This window comes from Eubalaena glacialis, chromosome 20 (assembly GCF_028564815.1).
Source record: "Eubalaena glacialis isolate mEubGla1 chromosome 20, mEubGla1.1.hap2.+ XY, whole genome shotgun sequence".
Classification (NCBI taxonomy): Eukaryota; Metazoa; Chordata; class Mammalia; order Artiodactyla; family Balaenidae; genus Eubalaena; species Eubalaena glacialis.
In genome coordinates, this window is record NC_083735.1 from 34094182 (window position 1) to 34109951 (window position 15770).

Here is a 15770-nt window from a genome sequence, read left to right on the forward strand (position 1 = left end):
TAAAATTCTCTACAATGATGATGGATTTGCCTATTTTCCCTTGAAATTCTCTCCAAGTTTAAAAATACAAGTGTGTTTTGAGGCTATGTTATTAGGTTCACATACACTTATAATTGTGATATCATTCTTGGGAAGTGAACTTTTTTATTATTATACTGTGGTAAATAATCTCCAGTAGTACTTTTTGCCTTAAAGTTTATTTGGTCTGATGCTAGCTTTCATTTGGTTAGTATTGCCTGATATATCTTTTTCTACTCTTTTCCTTCAACTCTCTGTATACTTATGTCTTAAAAATGTCTCTTGTAAGCCAACTAATATCTTGACTTTTAAAAACATAGTTTAGGGCTCTCCTGGTGGCACAGTGGTTAAGAATCCACCTGCCAGTGTAGGGGACACGGGTTCAAGCCCTGGTCCGGGAAGATCCCACATGCCGCGGAGCGACTAAGCTCATGCGCCACAACTACTGAGCCTGCACTCTAGAGCCCACGAGCCACAACTACCGAAGCCCACAAGCCACAACTACTGAAGGCCGCACACCTAGAGCCTGTGGTCCGCAACAAGAGAAGCCACTGCAATGAGAAGCCCGTGCACCGCAAGAAAGAGTAGCCCCTGCTCGCCGCAACTAGAGAAAGCCCACACGCAGCAACAAAGACCCAACACAGCCAAAAATAAAATAAAAATAAATAAAAAACAAATAAATTTATAAAAACATAGTTTAATATTTTTTCTTTAACTAGAGCACTTAGTCTATTTATTTTTTATTTGTATTTACTTCTACTATTTTATTTTGTGGTTTTTAGTTATCCTATATTTTCTATACTTATTTGCAGTTACTTTCTTGCCTTATTTTGAATTTTTTAAGATTTTTAAAAAATTTACTTAAGTGGATGATAAATATCCTTCTTTTAGTTGTAATGCCAGACATTTTAATACGTATACTTGTCAAAGTCTAAAGTTAATATTTTTATCATCTTGTTGAATGGCACAAGAATCCTAGAACAGTTAAACTGTGATACCCCGTTTTAGTATACTTGGTATTTTTTTCATGTGTATTGTTTCTTTTTTTTAAGTCCTCAAAATATTATTGTTTATATAGTTTTTAAAAATATTTATTTATTTATTTTAATTAATTAATTAATTATTTTAAAAATTTATTTCATTTATTTTATTTTTGGCTGCATTGGGTCTTCGTTGCTGCGCGCCGGCTTTCTCTAGTTTCAGCGAGCAGGGTCTACTCTTCGTTGTGGTGCGCAGGCTTCTCATTGTGGTGGCTTCTCTTGTTGCAGAGCATGGGCTCTAGGCGTGTGGGCTTCAGTAGTTGTGGCTCGTGGGCTCCAGAACACAGGCTCAGTAGTTGTGGCTCACGGCCTTAGCTGCTCCGCAGCATGTGGGATCTTCCTGGACCAAGGCTCGAACCCGTGTCCTCTGCATTGGCAGGCGGATTCTTAACCGCTGCACCACCAGGAAAGCCCTTATTTATTATTTATTTATTTATTTTTGGCTGTGCCAGGTCTTAGTTGCAGCACTCGGGATCTTCGTTGCAGCATGCAGACTTCTTGGCTGCAGCATGCATGCGAGATCTAGTTCCCCGACCAGGGATCGAACCTGGGCCACCTGCATTGGGAGCGTGGAGGCTTACTCACTGGACCTCCAGGGAAGTCCCTATAGTTTATATAGTTGATGTTTGTTTCGAATTACCAAATACTTACAATTTCTCTGCTCATCACTCCTTCTTGAATCTCAGACCTTCCATGCAGAATCATTTCACTCTGCTTGAAATATATTCTCTAAAATTATCTTTAGTGAAGATCTTTCAGACAAGGTATTATCCTTTTTTTTCTTCTTACTTTAAAATAATTTTCATACTTTTATTTTGAAATAATTCTCATTTACAGAAGAGTTGAAATGATAGTCCAGAAAGTTCCACCATAACCTTCACCCAGCTTTTGGGAAGAACATCACAGAGATGGTGTGTTCCTCTCCTGGCATCACATCAGAGGCTGCCTTATATTAATGTGATGCATTTCTGCTGATGTTACCCTTGATGGCTTAGTTTAGGGGTTTTCTTGTCTGTAAAGTTACAATTGTTCTGTTATCTACCCTGTTGTTAGAAGCCAGTCACTGCGATCCTGCCTGCATCGCGGGAAGGGAAGCTTCACCTCCTGGAGAAGGACGGAAGAACCACCAAGCATTCAAGCAATGACTTACCCTCCGAAGGAGGAATGTGTGGTGGCAAGAGCACCCCTCCAAACTGTAAATTGTGCTGTAAATTGTACCTGTCACTCTCACATGGCAACCTTCCTTGGCTCCCGATCACCTATGGAAGAAAGGCCATGCTTCTCAGTGAGACCTGCAGAGTTCACCTGCTAAGCCCATTTTCTTGCCCTCCCCATCCTCTGCCTTCCTGAATTACTTGTAACACATCAGATATGCTGTGTTTTCTCCTATCTACATGAGTCCACATATGCAGTTCCATTCTGACTGGAAAGTTCTTTTCTTGTTTGTCTCTCTGAGGCTGTAGGCAATTACATTGTTGATCCCCCCTGTTGCTAACAGGCCATTCTACCATTCTATGTGGGCAGCTAGCTGTCTGCTGTTGGGTGATTGAATACATGGTAAGATCAGTGAGTCCTGAGAAGATAAACCCATTACCTTTCTTCTTTCAGTGTGGATTGATTTTCTAGGTTAGAAGTAATATTATTTGGGAGTATATGACAGTATATAGTACTGTAAGTCCCCAGATGATGGTGCTAGAAGGACAACAAAGAAAACAAATCCAAATTCAGAATAAGCATACATCCTTGTGAGGGTGGATTCCTGCCCACTTTGTAACTGAGGAGGTCCCGTGGTATGTAATCGACCTACTACCATGTGACATCTGTTTCCCCTGGGAGGTGGTACCATATTAGGGGCACAGGATTGTTGCTGCTGGCATGTCGGGCACTCAGCACTGGCAGTTAGCCTATGATACACAAGGCCGGCTCTGGTGAGGGCAAGTCCAGATTGATGAGGTTTTGCACAGCTTCTGTCTTGACACCATTACCACTTTATTCACGAGCAAGCACTGAAATGGTCAGACAAGGAGCTTGACCGGCATCTGCAAAATGAGTTGTCTTGCCAAACTGATTATCATGAGCCTTCTCCGCAGTGGAGGACTCTTGGTGAACATTTACCTGTGAACAAATTAGTTGCACACTCTTGGCCCAAAGCTCCTCGCCAGCAATCTCCCCATCGTGGTCATTCCAAGTCACTGGTCATCCAGTCAAGACACTAGCCTTTGCCCAGGAATCGATGTAGTTTCTTAGTTCAGGCTAATCTCTTCTTCTGGATGAAGAGGACAAGGAGATGTGTTGCTTAATGTTCATCCCACTGGGAGGATTTTTCTGCTTCCCTGTCCTTCAGGACAACTTCTGAGAGGGGCTACATCACAAGCAGCATCTCTAAATCAGGCTCAAAATAGTTTCTCCTCAGTCAATGACACAATAGTGTCCACAGTCAAGCAGGGGCCAGAGTGTAGCATGAGCAGACACACAGCAAATATGATCCATCTACTGTTTTTTTTTAAAAAAATAATTAATTAATTAATTTGGCTGTGCCAGGTCTTAGTTGCGGCATGCAGGATCTTCATTGTGGTGTGCAGGATCTTTAGTTGCGGCCTGCGGGATCTTTAGTTGCGGCATGTGGGATCTAGTTCCCAGACCAGGGATCGAACCCAGGCCCCCTGCATTGGGAACGTGGAGTCTTAACCACTGGACCACCAGGGAAGTCCCCATCCATCTGCTCTTGAAACAGTTATCTTTCAGGACCTGTTCAGGCATGGTCCTTATTGTACATATTTATTCCTTTTTTTGAAGTAGCACCTCTGGGCAGGAGTAGTATAACAGCTAATTGGACCAGCTAACGCCTGGCCCACGTAAGGCAGCATAGGTTACATGGTGTCTAACGGCCCAGTTGCAAGTCAAAAGCTGTTTCTTTTTCTTTCTTTTTAAAAAAAAATCTTTAAAAATTTTATGATAATAATGATAAAATAACAAATACAAGAGCTCTTTCTTAAACAAACAAACAAACAAAACACCTCGCCTCCTCTAAGAACCTGAGACATTTCCTGTGAGCTTGCACATCACTTGTTACTGGGGCTCTGCAACCTCCTGATCTGCCCCAGACACACTGATGGAAAAAGGCTGAGGGAGGGGGAAATCACCAGCCACACATATCTGGTCCTCATCCAGGTGTAGTTAGAGACCTCCCTGCAGGCCGGGATGATTCTAGCATTCAAGGTCCTTCATGATCTGGCATTGTCTGTTTCTAGAAATTCATCTCCTGAACTCTGTTACATTCATCCTTCCTCCAACTTTTGAGCATTTAAAAATGGATCTTAGGGACTTCCCTGGCAGTCCAGTGGTTAAGACTCTGCGCTTCCACTGCAGGAGGCGTGGGTTTGATCCTTGGTCAGGGAACTAAGATCCCGCATGCCACGCGCGTTGTGGCCAAAAATTTTTTTAAAATAAAATACAATAAACGTGGATTTTAGAAGGACCATTGCAATTCCTTCAGGATAAAACTGTTTTAAATTAGTCTGCCAGTGTCTATAAATCCTTGATTAAGGAAAAGGAAGTTCTGACCAAAATGCCAGTGATTTTGCTTACTGTCTTTTGAAGGAAATTTTTGTTTTGAAATATAGCAAACATGAAGCTATAATACACAGATAAATAATATAAAACACATGTACCATTTATAGAATAATGATATGGTGAACATCTACATACACATCTCTCCCTCTGTCTCTCTTTCTCACTCACAGACCTAAACACACTCAGGGTAATAAATAGAATATTTACTGGTACCTTTAATATTTTTCCTCCATTTCCCCCTCCCCAACTTCCAAGTAACCACTATTCTGTGTTAATAATTTCCTTGCTTTTTTTTTTTTTACAGTTTTCCACCAATGTTTGTATTCCTAGACAAACAATACATTGTTTTGAAAAACTGAGTATCAGATAGAAACCTAGTTGTGTAAAGGAAGGGCCACTGTGACCTGGGAGTCAGTGGGTAAGGTACGGTCATGGGTGAGTGAGGCTGAGAATCACAGGGTGCACCATGGTCAGGACAGCAGGTGGGTTTGGAGTATGTATAGACCAGGTATTGGATGCACAGCGGAAATCTGTCAGAGAGAGTGGGTTACCCTGTATTTTCACCTTCTATGTTTGTGACCCACCTCTAGTGCTCATGAATAAATGAAAGCAACCACTTATGTGGAGTGAACTAACTGGGCATAAAGAGAAGAGTGGAAATTCATAACCGTATGGTTAAGCTAAGTCAAGGTTACATAAGAATCAGTGCCAGGCTCACTCTGTCCTCAAAAAGATGGTACAATGGCAATAGAGATCTTGGAAATTATAATCTTCAATATACTGGTCTTTTGAGTACATTGGATAGGTTGCCCTCACATCCAGGGTGTAGCTGTGATCCTAGTACTTCTTTCATAGTACTTCATGGGATTCCCTTTACCCCTCTCCCATGTGGAATCTTCTTTTTCCTCATATCTTATCCGGTTCTCAGCTAAATCTTTTTTTTTTTTTTTTTCCTCCTTGAGAGCTTCTTGAGGAAAGAGTGCATGGGAGGCAAATTTGGAGGGATTTTGAAAGTCTAAAAATATTTTAAATCTATCTTCATAAATACATAATAAATGAGCTGGGTATAAAATAAAATTATGCAAGAAAATAATTTTCTTTCAGAATCTTGAAGGCAATGCTCTGTAGTCTTTTTACTTCCAGAGTTTCTAAAGGAAAATCAAAAACATTCATATTCCAAATCCTACCCTCTCTTTTCCAAACGCCCCCCCCCCACCATCTCTAGAAGACTGTAGAATCTTTTCTTTGTTCCCAGTGTTCTGAAATTTCACAGTGAGGTACCTTAGTGTAAGTCTTTTTAATCAGTTGTGCCAGACTCTACACCCCTGCCCAACTCTACACCACTGGGCAATTGCTCCTCACCTACCGATGACAGAAAAATTCAGGTTTCTAGATTTGTGAAATTTACTCAACAGGGCTTTTGATCAAACAACTTGTCCTTCAGTTCTGAGATTTTTTTCTTAAATTACTTTAATTGCTGATTTCTGCCTCTCCATTTTCTCTTTTTCTGGACTTCCTATTACTTAGGTTTTGGACTCACTGGACAGATCCTCTTACCTTCTCACCTATTCTCTCTAATCCTTTATCTCTTTGTCTTTTTTCTCCACTTTTGGGGAAATTTCCAAAACTATTTATCCAAGGATCTCCTCATTTCCACTAACATGTATTTAATTTCTAAGGGCTGTTTTTTTCTTCTCCTAATGTTCCTTGTCATAGGATCCTCTTCTTATGTCATGAATGTGACACTATCTTATCTCTCTGAGGACATGAATAATGGTCCCCCCAGCCCCTGCCCACGTTTTTTTCTCCTTGTATGCTCTCTGATTCTCTAACTTGGGCTTTTTTTTTTTTTTTTCTGTTTGATTTTGTATCTTGCCTCTTTTGCTCAGGATTAAATTCCGATTACTCATCCCCAGCCAGAATACTCCAAAAGTGATGTATCCTTCTCAGGGTAACATCTCTGGAGGTATGTGAATTCCACTTACCGCTCATTGATGAAGTTCATTTTTTAAAACAACTTTGTTGAGATATAATTCACATACTATAAAATTCACCCATTTAAAGTATACAATTCAACAATGACAGAAATCACAATTTAAAAAGTGTATAATTCAATGGCTTTTACTATGTCCACAGGGTTGTGTGATTTCCACCACAGTCTAATTTTAGAACATTTTCATCCCCCCTAAAAATAACATACCCATTAGCTGTGACCTCTCATCTCCTTCCCACCCCCCACCCCACGTCCACTTCACCAACAGCCCTAATAACTACTAATCGACTTTGTCTCTGTAGATTTGCCTGTTCTTGACATTTCATATAAATGGAAGCATACACTATGTGGTCTTTTGTGACTGGCTTCTTTCACACAGCATAATGTTTTCAAGGTTGGTTTGTGCTATAACATGTGTCAGTACTTTGTTTCTTTTTATGACTGAGTAATACGCCATTGTATGAATATGTCACATTTTATATATCCATTCATGAGTTGATGGACATTTGGATTGCTTCTACTTTTTGGCTATTATGAATAATTCTTCTAGAAACATTTGTTTGTGTACGAGTTTTTATGTGGACATATGCTTTCATTTCTTCTGGGTGTATACCTAAGAGTGAAATTACTGAGTCATATGGTAACTCTATGTTTAAATTTTTGAGGAAGTGCCAAACTGTTTTTCGAAGTGGCTATACCATTTTACATTCCCACCAGCAACCTATGCGCCTTACAATTCTCCACATCCTCACCAAAACTTGTTATTGTCCATATTTTTTATTATAGCCACCCTATAGGTTGGGTGCTTTAGCAGAATCTTACTGTGGTTTTGGTTTCCCTAATGAGTAATGATGCTGAGCATCTTTTCGTGTGCTTAAGGCCCACTTGTATATCTTCTTGAGAGAAATGTATATTCAAATCTCTTACCCATTTAAAATTTGGGTTATTACTAAGTTATAAGCATTTTTATGTATTCTGGATACAGCCCATTATCAGACATAAGATTTGCAAATATTTTCTCTCATTTTTTGGGTTGTCTTTTCACCATCTTTTTGCCCCCAGCTTTACTGAGATATGTGAAAGATAACAATGTTTAACTTTAAGGTGTATAACATGATGATTTGGTATATGTACATACTGTGAAATGATCATCACAATAAGGTTAGTCAACACATCCATCACTGCACATAGTTATCTTTCGTGTATGTGTGTGTGTGTACATGCTGAGAATATTTAAGAGATTCTCATTTAGCAACTTCCAAATAGTCTTCACTTTCTTTACAGTATCATTTGCAGCACAAAAGTTTTTAATTCTCATGTAGTCCAAATTATCAATTTTTTTCTTTCACTGCTTGCACCTTTGATGATATATATATATACATATATTTAGTAAGATGTGAATTCAAAAATATTCAAAAATCTATAAAGGGTAAGAGCTAACTACACATAAAATTTTCTTAGAAAATATCAATATTTCTATACAGGAAAAAATGGAACTCTTACCCAAAATAACAGTACAATTATGAATTTATGTAGCTCCATTCCCTCCATTTCTTTCAATTTTCTTATTCTTATTTAACAAACTTAATTTTTACAATTTCCAAGATAATTCCATTCATAAGCAATCAACAATATTTTCAACCATTTGTCAAAAGCATTGTAATACATTGTATTTTGTGATAATAGGACGAATATAGGGCTTCCCTGGTGGCGCAGTGGTTGGGGATCTGCCTGCCAAGGCAGAGGACACGGGTTCAAGCCCTGGTCCGGGAAGATCTTACGTGCCGCAAAGCAATCGAGCCCGTGCACCACAACTACTGAAGCCCATATGCCTAGAGCCCGCGAGCCACAACTACTGAGCCCACATGCTGCAACTACTGAAGCCTGTGTGCCTAGAGCCCGTGTTCCGCAACGAGTAGAAGCCACCGCAATGAGAAGCCCGTGCACCGCAACGAAGAGTAGCCCCAGCTCACCGCAACTGGAGAAAGCCAGCGCACAGCAGCGAAGACCAAACGCAGCCAAAAATAAAATAAATAAATTTATTTTTTAAAAAAAGACTTGAATACAAAAATGTCTTCTGATTTATATGTTCTGGAAGAAACCAAAAGTACAGACAGCATTATGGTTGATGCTTTAATATCCACTCCACCCCCTCCCCCCCAGCAGCAGTGTGGTTGGGGGAACTGAGCTCAGCTTGAGAGGGGCGTGGTCCAATCAGTGTTAAGGTGTTCTTGCCCTGTTCCATGTTCTCTTCAAGAAGGGGCATCTTAAACCCTAAACAAAACGAAAAGACAACCTATGGACTGGGAAAAAATATTTGCAAATGATGCGACTGACAAGGGCTTAATTTCCAAAATATACAGATAGCACATACAACTCAATAACAAAAAAATAAACAACCCAATCAAAAAATGGGCAGACGAAGACATACAGGTGGCCAACAGGCACATGAAAAGATGCTCAACATCACTAATTATTAGAGAAATGCAAATCAAGACTACAAAGAGGTATCACCTCACTCCGGTCAGAATGGCCATCATCAAAAAGTCTACAAATAATAAATGCTGGAGAGGGTGTGGAGAAAAGGGAACCCTCCTACACTGTTGGTGGGAATGTAAATTGGTGCAGCCACTATGGAGAACAGTACGGAGGTTCCTCAAAAAACTAAAAATAGAGCTACCACATGATCCAGTGATCCCACTCCTGGGCATCTACCCAGAGAAAACTCTAATTCAAAAAGATACATGCACCCCAATGCTCATAGCAGCACTATTCACAATAGCCAAGACATGAAAGCAAGCTAAGACCTTGGCACTTCCTATTAATCCTTCTATGCATCTTTTGTCATCTGGCTCTGCTATTCCTCAAACTTCTTTCATATTCTTTCCAAAATTGTGCCTCTTCTCAAGAACCCTACCACTGTTGGCATATGATATTGCCTCCTGCTTCATGGAGAAAATTGGAATTACTAAGAGTGAAACCTCCAGATGTCCTGCTCCTGTACCAACTAACTTCTTTCCAGGGGGTTTCTCCTCCCTTTAGAAGCTAATCATTACACCTGTGGAGACAATTCCTCTCATCAATTGGAGAAAATTCCTCTCATCAACTCAGAGATCTGAGCTCATCACACCGCATCTCCTACTCTTGCTTCTCAGCTTACAGACATGTGCAAATTTCAGCCATCTTACAAAATTAAGACAAAACAAAACACTGTCCCTCTTTGACCCTTGTACACCTGCAGCTGTTGACCCTTTTCTCCTGCCCCTCAAGGTCAAGCTATTTATTAAGGGAGCGGTCTACGTTCATTACTTTCATTGCATTGCCTGCTATTTGCTGAACATTTACTGTGAGCTGGATGATTTACATACATTATCTGCAGTCTTTAAATCAATACCACTAAGTAGGGCCATCACTCCCGTTTTTTAATGTATGAGGTGCCCGAGGCTCAAAAAGATTTAAGTATCCTGTTTCAGCTCAAACAACTACACTGTGACAACATCAGGATTAGAGCCCAGGTCAATTTGAATACAAGTCATGTTATTTGCTTTCTATCAGTGGTTCCCAAACTTGGCAGGGCATCAGCATCATGCCGAGACCTTTCAAAAACACAAGTTCTTGGGTCCCACCCCAGATCTGCCAAGCCATAATCTCCTGATGAAGAGCCCAGGAGTCCAACTTCTTTCTTTAGCTTCCGGAACACCACTCTGCTCTTGGATTTCCTCCCTTCCTTTCTGACCTCTCCTTCCCTGCCACTGTCTTCCCTGTGATCTGGACACATCCTAAATGTTGGCAACCCTCACCTTGGTTTCTATCCTCACCCTCTTCTCACTCCAAACATTGTGCTTGAGTGATCTCATCGCCTCCACTGGATCTAATTGCTGTTTATGTATTAATGCCTCCCAAACTGGTATTTCCAGCCTCACTCAGCCTCACTCTTGGCTGATGGATCTGTAAGTCTGTATGTGAGAAATTGCCCATTGACTATAACTTAGGTACCTTAAAACTCAACAGATCCAGGCTTCCCTTTTGGCGCAGTGGTTAAGAATCTGCCTGCCAATGCAGGAGACATGGGTTCAACCCCTGGTCTGGGAAGATCCCACGTGCCGTGGGGCAACTAAGCCTGTGCACCACAACTACTGGAGCCTGCCCTCTAGAGCCCGCGAGCTGCAACTACTGAAGCCCACGTGCCACAACTACTGAAGCCCATGTACCTGGAGCCCGTGCTCCGCAACAGGAGAAGCCACCCAATGAGAAGCCCGTGCACCGCAATGAAGAGTAGCCCCTGCTCTCTGCAACTAGAGAAAAACCCGCGCGCAGCAACGAAGACCCAATGCAGCCAAAAATAAATAAAATAAAATAAATAAATTTATTTTTAAAAAACCAAAACTCAACAGATCCATAATGGAATTCATGATCTTTCTCAAAAAACCTGCTCCCAGGTCTGGCTTCATGGGTGTCTTAGTCAGCTCAGGCTGACCTAACAAAGTACCTCAGACTGGGTGGCTCAGACAACAGGAATTTGTTTTCTTGCAGTTCTGGAGGCTGGAAGTCTGAGATCAGGGTGCCGGCATGGTTGGGCTGTGGTATGAGCCCTCTCCCTGGCTGGCTGCCGGCTGGCTTTTCCTCTGTGTGTGCCGGTGTCCCTCTTCTTATGAGGCCACCAATCCTCTTAGATAGGACCCCGCCGTTAGGACCTCATTTAACCTTAACCACCCCCTAAAGGCCTTGTCTCCAAATACAGCCGCATTGGAGGAGAGAGAGCTTCAATCTATGAGTTCTGGGGGGACACAGACATTCAGTCCATAACAACAGGTCCACAGCCAGGCAGTCACTCAGGGACCCAAGCTCAGAAGGATCTCGTACTTGGCGTTTAGTGCTCTGCATTAGCTGTTTTGAAATTCTTAATAACTTTAGCTTTGAGTTTATGTTTTGTAGGTGAAGTCCTACGAGACAATGGAGCATGTGTGTCGGCTCACACGCCATCCTCCCTCCCTCCGCCACCCTGCGCCCCGGGAGAGGTTCTCAGCCTGCTGCTCCTGGCCTCTTGCACTGAGGGCCTCGCCTCCCCATCTCCCGTGCTGCTGCACCTCTGTCCCCAGTGGTGGGGTCCTGGGCACGGGTGCAGGGATGGTGGGGGATGGACATGCTCACCGTGTGTATCTCGGGACAGGGCAAAGCAGTGGCCGTCCCAGTGCCAGGCTGGCAGCGCACGGTCCCATTCAGCGGGCAACTTGGCAGTTGTGTAAGCCTCTTGCCCACCCTTACCCAGGTACCTAGTGCATCCTGGCACAGAAGTAACGATATCCTTGGGGCTCACCTGCCTACAGTTGGGTTGGGACTGCGGCCTCAGGGAAGGGGAGATGCCTGGCTTGAGTTCCACGGGTGCTGGTCCCTTGTTGGCGGGAGGCGTAACCTGGCTGCTCTGTGCCTCCTCATCTGTAGGGTCTGCACTCACTCTGCATGTGTCCCTGTACCCAAGAGAGTGTGACATTAAGTAGGAAATAAAGACCACCATGACAAGTTGAGAGAGACACCATGGAAGAAAGGAAAGAGTTCTCCCTGCATTTTGAACTAGGGACCCGTATTTTCATTTTCCAGTAAACCCTGTAAATTATGTAGCAGGCCTGCCTGCACCTCCTCTTTCCTTATGTCAATCAATGATGCCACCACTCCAATCACCCAAGCCAGAAATCTGGGAATTATCCCTGACTTTTCCCTCTCTCCTATGCCCCCACAAAGAACTCTATAGTTTATTTTCTAGATATTTCTAGCATCTTCATTTCCAAATGCCACTGACTTAGTGAAGATAAGTAAAAGAAATTTGGAATGATCCTGGTTTTGATTAAGCCACCTATGATGCTTTTCCCCCATCGGATAGTGGAGAAAGAAAAAAATAACAGCTATGCTTAGTTCATCCTTTGTAGTGTCTGTGTTTGTGGGAATGACATCAGCTGGGTGACAACTGGAGGTATGGTCTAAGAACACTTACGAACGTCTAAAAGACCTACAGTGACCAGAGGGCACTCAGGACCTATAAGAATTTAGCTGAGACAGAAAAAAGAAAGAAGGAAGGAAGGAAGGAAGGAAGGAAGGAAGAAAAAGAAATCAATCAGCCAAGAGACACCAATAATTTTTAACTGAAATAGAATTTCATATAACTGTGCTATTTTTTAAGACCAAAAAATTAAAGTTTATTAAAGTTAATGACTTTCCAAGCTTCCCTCCCCCAACTGCAGAGGCTACAGAAGCTGTCTAGGGCGGGACAGATTTCAGAGTTGAGAAGGACCAGCTGCTTGCCATGAATACTTGTAGGTGTGGAAAGGGTCCTTTGATGGGCCAGTTGACAAGTAGCTCATGGGTGTGTCAGGTGGGTGTAAAGGTGTAGGATGCCCTCAGAGTGCTCTTCCTAAAATGTCACTTTTCTCCACATCACCTGCCGGCTGACCATCCTTCCGGAGCTTCCTAGTGTTTGACAGGTGAAAGCCCAGACTATTTAGGAAGATGATCAAGACTCTGCACTCATGGCCTCGCCCTACTGGGCCAACATTTTCTGTCACCGCTCCTCGACACCCGGCGCGTACAGCAGACACACCACTTCCTTCCTGTTCCCTAGCATGGCTATTCCGGTGCCTACCGCAGAAAGCTCTTCACTCCCTTAACAATACTCACCCCATCCAAGTGAAATTCTACCTCCGTTTAAATTTTATTTAACAGACACTTTAATAGCATCATTATGCATAAGGACTGTTAACTGCTTTCCTCATATTAATTACCTCAGTCTGCACAGCATCCCCGTGACATAGGGACTATTATCCATCGCCGAATTACAGATGAGGTTCACCAACTTTCCTGAGGGCGCATGGCCAGGATTCTTTTTTAATTTAATTTTTATTTTATATCGGAGTCTAGTTGATTTACAATGTTGTGTTAGTTTCAGGTGTACAGCTAAGTGATTCAGTTATACATATACATATATCCATTCTTTTTCAGATTCTTTTCCCACTTGGGTTATTGCAGGATATTAAGTAGAGTTCCCTGTGCTATACAGTAGGTCCTTGTTGATTACCTCTTTTATATATAGTAGTGTGTATCAGGATTTGAGCCCAAACACCTACTCTGGACCAGAATCCATGCTCTCAACCCCATGCCATGCTGCCTCCATTAAAGCCTTTTATGCCCACTGCAGCCCATAGTGAATTCCTGGGTTTTTTTGGGGGGGGGTTATAATTAAAAATGTCTTGCTGGTTTTATATCCTGATAAATCAGGATAGGCCCGTTCCATCCTCTTCTACACATCTTCACTTTGTTGTATCTTAAAAATCCTTGGAGCAAGCACGTGACATGTGATTCTGCAGAGAGATCAACAGACGTCTCTGTGGGTAAAAGAAAAGGAGAGAGACAAACAAATAGGCAAAAGCTTAATATTCCTCATGGTTTGTTAGCACAAAATTACCTTTGATGCAGTTTTTCATTGGAGGGATCATCTGGGGATCTGTTCAGGCAATGGCATGTGTATCAGAGTTCAGTGGCAGATTAAAAACTGCTGTGGGTACCTTACACAGAAAAGGAATTTAATCCAAGGAATTAGGTGCTTATGAAATTGTGTGAGGGGTTAGAAAAGCAGGCTTTAGGTTGAAACTTGAGGAATGATTCTCAGAATGATTCTACAGAAGTGACCCCGTCTTCTTCCCAAAGCGGCCCGGGGTGATCTCTGAAAGTGGTTTGCTGCTCACTTAACCCAGAAACACCCACAAAACCGTGCAATTCAAGAGGTTCAAATCTTCATGTTCACTTCAAGGACACCTGTGAACTTGCACGGGCCTACAAGGGTGTGCATATCCGAAAGGCCCCCCCATCTCAGAAAGATGTCCCTTTACTGAAGCGCCGCTCGGCATTCACGGTTATGATGGTGGAGCTGGCAGGTGCCTGGCACTGGACCCAGCATCGGTGGCCCCAAAAGAGCGCTGAAATTTTGTTGTACGTACTTTAAAATGCAGACCGTAATGCTTAAGGATTTAGATGTCAATTCTCTGAGCACTGAGCTCATCCAGGTGAAGGAGTCCCGAAGAGGCCTCTGGATGTACAGAGCTCAGGGTGGGATTAGCCCCTGCAGCAGCTCCTCCTGCCACATTGCCATGGTCCTTACTGAGAAAGAACAAATTGTTCCTGAACCCGAAGAGGTGGTTGCACCGAAGAAAAAGGTATCCCAGGAGAAACTGAAAAAACGAACACTTACAGCTCAGGAATAAATCCAGAACAAAATTAAAGTACAAGCAAAAAAAAAAAAAAAAGTGACCCTATGAGGGAGTGACTCTTCTGCCTTGATGGACAACTTCAGGAATCAGGATGCCACCATCTGAAATCCAGGCTCAGGACAGGCCCTGTTGGCATTTGGAACAAGACGATTCTTTGTTGCAAGGCTGTCCTGTGCCTTGAGCAAGGTCTCACAGCATCCCCGGCTTCTGCCCGCTGGATGCTGATAGCACGTCCTCAGTCGTGACAATCAAAAAGGTCTCCGGACTGCTAAAAGCCCTGGGTGCAGAGTGGTCCCTGGTCGACAACCACGGCTCTAGCATATAGCAGTCTAACCTCAGTCAGGGGCTAGGGAAGCTGCTGCCACGTTGTTATTTCCAGGTACAAGCTGCCTGGGCCGTGATCTGTGGGTCCACAGCACCACCGGACCAGTCAGGCCCCCCACTGAGATCCAGACCAGTCAAAGCCTGGGCTCCTCTTCCCACTTACTCAGTTTTACATTCATTTCTTGCACGAAGGCATCTGACTGGTGGAACCCAAATCATACCAGGCCCTAAGCTGCAAGGGAGCGTGGGGAAGGCTGTGCTCAGCCCTCCTGTTTTTGAGGTACAAGGAACAAGAAACACCCTAGAAGGAGGCTGAAACAAGGATGGAGAAACTCTGTCCACCATCTCCGCCACAGCATGCAGACATTTTTTTTCTTGCCAGATGAGCCAGGCGAGATGGGAATGTTAGTCCTGTTGGAGTGAAGTGTTTTCTAGTTGTGTCCGTTATCAGGGAGATAAATTCTGGCATTACGAAATGGGAAGGGAGAAGGAAAGAGAGAAAGAAAGAGAGAAAGAGAGAAAGAAAGAAAGAATGAAAGAAAGAAAAGAAAGAGAGAGAGAGAGAAA

General features: G+C 42.8%; 1 pseudogene; it reads left to right on the top strand.

The window, feature by feature from the left end:
- Window positions 1–2933: 2933 nt before the first annotated feature.
- On the top strand, window positions 2934–15434 carry LOC133081288 (large ribosomal subunit protein uL22-like; annotated as a pseudogene).
- Window positions 15435–15770: the final 336 nt, after the last annotated feature.